The following is a 6,000-nucleotide window of genomic DNA, read 5'->3' as shown; positions in this document are numbered from 1 at the left end:
CAATGGGAGTGACTCATCCACTCTTAACAAATAAACAATTCTCTCCGAGACTGAACCATGTCCAGACATATCTCTACTTATAAGCACAGGTATAAAGAGTACCAAACTATGTTTTATATGTATCGATCGTATAGTGGAACATTCTTTTATCAACTGCTAATATCCCAAGCATGGAATATAATGACTCTACATGAGTCTTATTTTACACTGTATGCACTGTCACACTGCAGCGCAGTAGCTTTTACACAGCAGTTCTTCTAATATGTACTATGCATTTTTTAAAACCGCATAGTGCATTTTAAATGCGTTGTATTACAACCCATATGCATGAATAGCTGGTTGTTGAGGATGCCGTTGGGTGCTGAATTCTTAACAACCGGCTATTCCTTGGTTGTTATGGACACCAGGGGGTGGCTGTTAAAGTGATTTTAAAGGTTTATTTATTTTTTTAAGACTCTGGCCCCTCCTTCCTGTCGGGTGCCCCCACAGCAAGAAGCTTGCTATGGGGGCACCCACTGTTTCGTGTGTCCATTCACATATGGAGCTGCATCTTGGTCACGTCTCCTCTCTCTTGTGATTGGTCCACAGTCTGTGGCTGACAGCAGTGGAAGCCAATGGCTCGCGCTTCTATGTCAGCCAATGAGAAGAGGGAGTCCAGGGATAGCCGAGACTCCAGTGCACAACGCTGGATCGAGAGGGGGCTTAGGTGAGTATTAGAGGGGGCTGGGGGGGATCCTGCACAGAGAAGGTTTTTTATCGTCACGCATAGAATGCATGAAGGTAAAAAAACCTTGAGCCTTTACAACCACTTTAAGGAACCAGAACACCCTGACGTCCTTAACAACAACTGATAATGCCTCTCCCCCAGTGATCAGCATTCTCAAGCTCCTCTTGTGCAGGTGAGATGCTACCACTGAAGAGCGGAGAAGGCAGAGAGACAGGGCAGAACAGCAGTGAGAATCAGCTCCCAGAATCTGAGGAGATGAGGTGAGGGAAGGCTGGATCAGATCCACAGCTGGCACCACTGGTGAGCACCAAGGGGGCAGAAGGCTGTGAGGGGGGCACTGTTTAAATCCCCGCTGATTGTTAAGGAAGCCATCATAAGCCTACAGTCACCTTTTGGACAAAATTAGTAAACGCACATTTTTTTGCAGGTAAAAAAATGTGCATTTATTATTTTTTTTTCCCAAGGGAGCCTGGAAAGCATGGCACCAGTGATCAGATCACTGGTGCCATGCAGGTCTCCTGCAGACCTTTCAGAATATCTGCTTGCAGTACGGGATGTATGAGCAAGCAGATAATCTGACAGGAAGCTTCAATGAAATACCACGGCGCTCTACAGCCCCATGGTGGTTTATTAAAGACTACAAGCCGGGGACTTGCAGTTCATTCATTCACGGAAGTCCATAAAGGAATGATGCAGCTGTGTGGACCCGCTCTTTTTAAATCTGACAGATAGCACAATGAATATGAGGGGGGCAGCGGGCGCGGCTGCTTTAGCTATGGGAACATGTTAAATGTTCCTCCCTAAAAATGGCGAACTTATCCCTTAATAAGTTGTTGAGAATGCTGGTGGATGCCTGCTCCTTAGCAACCAGCATAGTGACCCCAAAAACACACCTAAAAACAAACCCTGCATGCGTTTTTGGTGCGTTTCCCATTGACTTCAATGGAAGGTGCATCTTAGGTGCGCTTATTAAAAGCGCACCATAGATGCAGCATGCAGAACTTTTCAAACCATAGCACAAACACAGTGTAGCAATGTGAGAAATGTCTCATAAGATTTAAAGACAAATCATTTTGTATGTGCTTTTGTACCACTGGAGAGGTGTGTTTCAGAGTGGCATAAGCGCATCAGTGTGAAAGGGCCCTTATGCAGCTATGCTTGCGAATATTGATTTTGTATCAAATACCAAGCCCTGGTAGGCGGGGCGAAATGCGTCAGCTACAGCAACTGAGGCCATTCCTCAACATTGGACTCTTGGGGTCGGTTGAGCAGTGTCCATCCCTTAACTCGCATCAAAACCTATTACATACTGAAAAAAAATTACACCTGTGTTTATGACCATCAGAAGCCAGGAGGGGCCCCAAGATCCCCTGCACAATGCTCATTCACTCTAACCTGTTTGTGAATGCATATCAGGTTAAACGTGCTGACGTGCGTGTGGCTCTTGCACTGTGCGTTGGCGCACAGTTTGTATTTTGTGCATATCCTGTCCTGACAGAGCCCTAACCCCTTCCGTTTTTTTAAAGCGGAGCTCCACCCAAAAGTTCTGCTTTGTCTTTGTCCCCCGCTCCCCATTGAGGATTGGCACCCTTGGGAGCGTTACCTAAATTTCACAGGTACCAGCTCCCACTTCCACTGCAGTCGCCTAGGCGATCAGAAGCGAAAGTTGTCCTCTTACCCTCCCTCCCCATAGTCTTCTGGGACACGTGACAGGTCCCAGAAGACTATGGGGCCATTCACAAAGCGCAGCACTGCTTGCGCATGCACAGTGGGCACCCTGCTGCGAAGCCGCAAGCTGTAACAGCCGGGTGCCCACACTGAAGATGCTGGAACCGGGGAGAGAAGACGGGTGGTGAAACCAACCGTGGTGAGGACACCGCTGGACCAAGGGACAGGTAAATGTCTGTATTTTAAAAGTCAGCAGCTACAGTTTTTGTAGCTGCTGACTTTTATTTTTATTTTTTTTCAGCTGGAACTCCGCTTTAACAACAGTATGAGAAGACATTTTTCTGCAAACATTTGTCACTCCTGCCACGTTTTCATGCTGCCTGGGCCCTCTGTGCTAGAAGGAATGAGGCCTAACCCCGTCTCCTTTTTTATAATTGGTATTGTAATACATTTGCTTACCATGGTTAACTTGCATGGGGTGATGACAGGTTTTATTGTCAATGTTCTAGCAGAATAGGAGTATGATACATAGAGGAGTGTAGTAATGGGAGGACAGTGTGTGGATTGTGTAAGTATCCAGCTCCATGTGATCAGGGGAGGGCGAGTCTAAGCACACAGGACAGCCCTGAGTAGGAGCTGAACCTCTCACTGCACAAGCTCAGCTGGGAAAGAAGAAACAAGAGCCATAGAATCGCAGCAGACAGGTCAATTTACAACTGATTGGAAACTTTCTTTTACAGATCAGCATGTCCTGTGTATCTGAGGGCATTGAAGTTTGGGAATGGAGGAAGGAATGTTGAAATCTCTCAGCCAATGAGTATCCTTTTCTCTTTTCCTTCACTCCTTTATGTTCATGAATGTTACTTTTGTGCTTTTCTTGGAGCTGGTATGGGGATTAGTCTTTGCTGAAGGTCAGGGAGGTTCCTGTGCATACTGTTAAACTTTGCTTGGCTTTGATGGACAAGAGAACGGCCCCCTGACTATAGAAAAGATGTCTGTGGGGGATGGTTAGATAATACCAGCTGGCCACAATGTATATTGTAATTGTACAGATCCCAGTCACGTCTCACAAATTGATTTAGATTGTAAGCTCCACGAGCAGGGCCATCATATTCCTTCTGTATTGAAATGTATTGTAATTGTACTGTTTCCCTTATATTGTAAAGCGCTGCGTAAACTGTTGACGCTATATAAATCCTGTATAATAATAATAATATACAATGTATCTGATTTCATGAAATGTTACTTTTAGGTTAATTGGTAAATATTATTTCAGGTTTTCTAGCAATCTTAGTTGTCCGTTCACACCAGAACACAGTGCGTTCAAAATGTGCTGCAGATCAGAGGCGTCCCTAGGGTTGGTATCACCCAGTGCGGTAACACTTGGTGACACCCCCTCTGACGATCCCCGCAGAATGGATCGGATATTCTGATTGAGCATAATGGATCGGACTCCTGTCCATTATGCTCAATCCGCAGATCCGATCCATCCTGCAGGGATCGTCAGCTTTCTTTACAACTTACCTTTTCGTGGAGTGGATCCGGTGTCACCCCGTATAGGTTGCATGCCGACAATCCCCACAGGATGGTTCAGATCTGCAGATTGAGCATAATGGATCAGAGTCTGATCCATTATGCTCCCCAATGCGCAGATCCGATCCATCCTGCGGGGATCGTCGGCATGAAAACTATACGGGGTGACACCAGACCCGCTCCACGAAAAGGTAAGTTGTAAAGAAAACCGACGATCCCCGCAGGATGGATCGGATCTATTCTGTGGGGATCGTCGGCTTGCTTTACAACTTACCTTTTCATGGAGTGGGTCCGGTGTCATCCCATGCGGTTGGTGTTACCCGGTACGGGCAGCACACCCCGCACCTGCCTAGGGACGCCACTGCTGCAGATGCGTTGCGGTGTCAGTGTTGGGTTAACAACACTCCAAACACAGGATGCAAATGCAGTGTGTTTGCCTTCCCTGGGTGGCATGATACAGAAATACCATGCGATCATAAAAATGTATATAGACTACAAATAAATGGCAGCATACAGGTCAAGAGAGACCAATAGTCGGGTAAACAATCGTCAATGCAATATAGAGCAGAGTAGGCAGGAACATATAGAGAACCGCTACATGGTATTATGTGGACCCTAGCAGGAGAAATAGTGATGGTGCACAGACAAATATCCAATTGGATGGATCACAATAAGATCCAGACCTTCCCGGAGTCCAAGGCCGGAGAAAAAAAACCCCGCCAAGGGTGCTGGGAACAAATTAAAATAACAATTTGAATTAAAAAAATCCCTGTCAATTAAAAATTAACATTGGAAATTGAGGTTGCACAAAGGGGGTCACTAAGAAACAGAAAAAAGAGAACGGAAAAGAGAGACGTTAAGAAAAAAATTGAAAAAAAGAAGGGGAACCAAAGAAAAAACAGACGGGAAAAGACCAGGAGAAGGGGGGACATACCGTATAAAGAAAACCAGGATAAGACAGAGCCAGGGGCGGACCGACCATTTGGAACTCGGGCACTGCCCGAGGGCCCGGGGTCAGTAGGGGGCCCTATGAGATGCCCCTGGTACCTTTTTCATAGGCTTTTTTAAGTTTGGGCAAGGACACAGGGGCCCCATGATCCCCTATTGCCCGGGGGCCCCATGAGTTGTCAGTCTGCCCCTGGACAGAGCAACCCTACCACGCAGTGTACTTTTAAAGTAGTGCATGCACTACTTTTGGTGTGATTCAGCCCATTCATATTGTTGTGCGACTGCTGGTGTGAACCATCCCTTAGACAATTTAGCAAAAATGTAGTGCGCTAACTTCTCGTCACCAAAAAATTAAGCTCAAATACACAATGAACATCAATCTACAACAAATCAACTGTGACAAAAATATAAATATAATAGTCAAGATCCCGAGTTCAAATGTCCAAATAAATATATTTACAACCACTTTCCAAAAACGTGCTTGTATTCAAGGCACACTCCATGCTCACCTTAAAGCAGAGTTCCACTCGACCTATCAAAAAATAAAAGTCAGCAGCTACAAAAACTGTAGCTGCTGACTTTTAAAAAACAGCCACTTACCTGTCCCTCAGTCCCGTGGTGTGTCCCCCCGCAGCTCGTTTCACCAGCCGTCCTATATTCCAGGAGGCCAGCATGTTCAGTGTGGGCACCCGGCTGTAATAGCTTGCGGCTTCACAGCCGGGTACCCACTGCGCATGCGCGAGTAGCGCTGCGCTTCATGAATGGTCCTGTAATTTTCTGGGACCTGTCACGTGTCCCAAAAGACTACAGGGAGGGAGGACACCTTCCACTTCTGATTGCCTAGGCGATCAGACCGGAAGTGGGAGCGGGTACCTTTCAAATTCGGGTACCCGCTCCCCAAAGGTGCCAATCCTTAATTGGGAGCGGGGGAGCAGTCCTTAAAGCAGAACTTCCCCTTTTGGGTGGACCTCCGCTTTACGGTTCAAACTACAAATTATAATAGGTCAAATGCATTTTGTTGGAATAAATCATTCATGTAGCGATGAATCTGTGTTTACTCCCTTCAAATATGTCTTCACTCAGTCATGGCTCCAAAACGTGCATAAAAAACAAAATATATTCCG

At 46.2% G+C, this 6,000-nt stretch overlaps 1 protein-coding gene across 1 annotated transcript in view; it reads left to right on the top strand.

The window, feature by feature from the left end:
* Positions 1 to 2,989: 2,989 nt before the first annotated feature.
* Positions 2,990 to 6,000, top strand: part of SLC18B1 (solute carrier family 18 member B1) — a 67,808-nt gene continuing 64,797 nt past the window's right edge. Inside the window, exon 1 of the mRNA XM_089676180.1 lies at positions 2,990 to 3,099. The gene's annotated coding sequence lies outside the window, so the exon portion shown is untranslated. The remainder of the gene's footprint in view (positions 3,100 to 6,000) is intronic.

Source organism: Staurois parvus, unplaced genomic scaffold, assembly GCF_062004578.1.
Source record: "Staurois parvus isolate SC_StPar_1 unplaced genomic scaffold, SC_StPar_1.0 ptg000165l, whole genome shotgun sequence".
In the NCBI taxonomy this organism is placed as follows: domain Eukaryota; kingdom Metazoa; phylum Chordata; class Amphibia; order Anura; family Ranidae; genus Staurois; species Staurois parvus.
Note: the sequence above shows the minus strand (reverse complement) of the source record. Positions and strands in the feature narration are given on the sequence as shown.